This window comes from Amphimedon queenslandica, unplaced genomic scaffold (assembly GCF_000090795.2).
Source record: "Amphimedon queenslandica unplaced genomic scaffold, v1.1 AMPQUscaffold_11866, whole genome shotgun sequence".
NCBI classification, from domain to species: Eukaryota; Metazoa; Porifera; class Demospongiae; order Haplosclerida; family Niphatidae; genus Amphimedon; species Amphimedon queenslandica.
Genome location: NW_003547894.1, coordinates 1 through 2,088, shown reverse-complemented (window position 1 = coordinate 2,088; position 2,088 = coordinate 1). Strand labels below are relative to the sequence as shown.

Genomic DNA, 2,088 nt, shown 5'->3' with positions numbered 1-2,088 from the left:
TCCTAGTCGGTCATTCACTTTCTCTCTCTCACTCTCTCACTTGCGGCCTCAAAATCATCCTCTCTCCACTTTCAGTGGTCTCACTCACTCCCACTAGGACTCCATGGGTGGCTCCTTCAATGTTGAGGATGGCGCTGTCAATCCCACCCTATGGATGTTCCTAGTGTGTAGCATCTCTCCGTCTCATGCCAGTGGCACTGTTACCACTCCTATCACTCTCACGGTAAGCTACATATACAGGTAGGTGAAAGTTCTTACTCTATTACACATTATAGTCACTTTTAAACTGTCTCCCTTCTTCACATGTACCATCAAACTCTCTCTCTCTTACTCTCCCTCACCTCATGGTACTCCCTCTACTTCACTCATACATGTATCTGTCTCTCATTACTGAGAGACAGTCAATATTCCAATAATAGTCAATAGTCCAACTCATGGTAAGCTACATGTACTACTGTACACAATGCTAAAATATCCTTCCTCTCTCAGTCTCTCTCCCTCTCTTTCTCCCCCTCACTGACTGACTGGACAATAGTAGACAGTTGAAGTCAAAGTAAGCTACACGTACTGGAATATACAATGCTAAATTATCCTTCCTCTCTTAGTCTCTCTCTCCCTCCCTTTTCTCTCTCCCTCCATTCTCTCTCTGTCTCTCTGTCTCTCTCCCTCACAGACTGGTCTCCCTAACTAATAGTGATCACTCTCACTCATGGTAAGCTACATTCACTACTGTTCTTCCACTACTATTATCCACTACCATCTACTACTATTCTTCCTCAATGCTAGTACTGTCACTCACTGTCTCCTCTGTGTCTCCCCACTCACTATCCCTTGTCTCACTCATTGTCTCCTTCACACGTCACCACTGGCCACCAAAAAGTCTCACTCACTTATGGTAAGTTAGGTGTACTAACACTATACACAATAATACACTATCTATCCTATGCAGTATCATCACTCTAGTACCCTAGGGTAGTCTCTCTTTTTTCACTCACTCGCTCTCTCAATCTTCACTATTTCCCTCACATGTCACAATCGTAAATTACATGTATAACTATACACAATAATACACTATCTATCCTATACAGTATCATCACTCTAGTACCCTATGGTAGTCTCTTTTTTTTTCACTCACTCGCTATCCCCCTTCTCACTATTTCCCTCACATGTCTCAATTAATAATGGTAAATTTCATGTATGACTGTAGACAATAATACACTATCTTTCCTATACAGTATCATCACTCTAGTACCCTATGGTAGTCTCTCTTTTTTCACTCACTCGCTCTCTCAATCCTCACTATTTCCCTCACATGTCACAATCAATAATGGTAAATTACATGTACAACTATACACAATAATACACTATCTATCCTTTACGGTATCATCACTCTAGTACCCTATGGTAGTCTCTTTTTTCACTCACTTGCTCTCCCCCTCCTCACTATTTCCCTCACATGTCACAATCAATAATGGTAAATTACATGTACGACAATACACAATAATACACTATCTATCCTATACAGTATCATCACTCTAGTACCCTATGGTAGTCTCTCTTTTTTCACTCAGTCGCTCTCCCCATCCTCACTATCTCTCTCACTCACTACTCACTGTTTCACATACTCCCTCAATTACTGTTCCCTCACTGTCATAGTAAGCTAACTACATACAATACTATTCACAGTTATAGTACTCACTTTCTCACACATACCTTATAACTCTTCCTGGACGTTCTTGTGTCTTTATGTTTGTTGCTTTACTTCTCTGTTTTATTCTAGGTCCTTCAATCATTAAGGTCCTTTTCCTAGAGTGGAGACAATAATCATTGCACTCATTCATGTTTTTTTATAATAATAAATATTTTGTGTCAAGTTGCTACAAGCTTATTACTTGGTTTTAAAGGTTCTACAGGGTATCGGGAACTTTTACAGAGTTGCTAGAGCTATCACAGGCTTTCTAGAGGTACAGAAAGGGTCAGCTTTGCTCTAGCCTACTACAGGGTCGCTCGAGCAAACAGTGACTTTTAGAACAAACATAGACCTGCTTTAGCTAAAATGGATTTCTAGAGCTGATACAGAGTTTCTAA

At 40.4% G+C, this 2,088-nt stretch overlaps 1 long non-coding RNA gene across 1 annotated transcript in view; it reads right to left on the bottom strand.

The window, feature by feature from the left end:
• LOC109588778 (uncharacterized) overlaps positions 1–1,227 on the bottom strand; it is a 10,664-nt gene extending 9,437 nt beyond the window's left edge. The window contains exon 1 of the long non-coding RNA XR_002188354.1: positions 1,218–1,227. This is a non-coding gene — a long non-coding RNA (uncharacterized LOC109588778). The remainder of the gene's footprint in view (positions 1–1,217) is intronic.
• Positions 1,228–2,088: the final 861 nt, after the last annotated feature.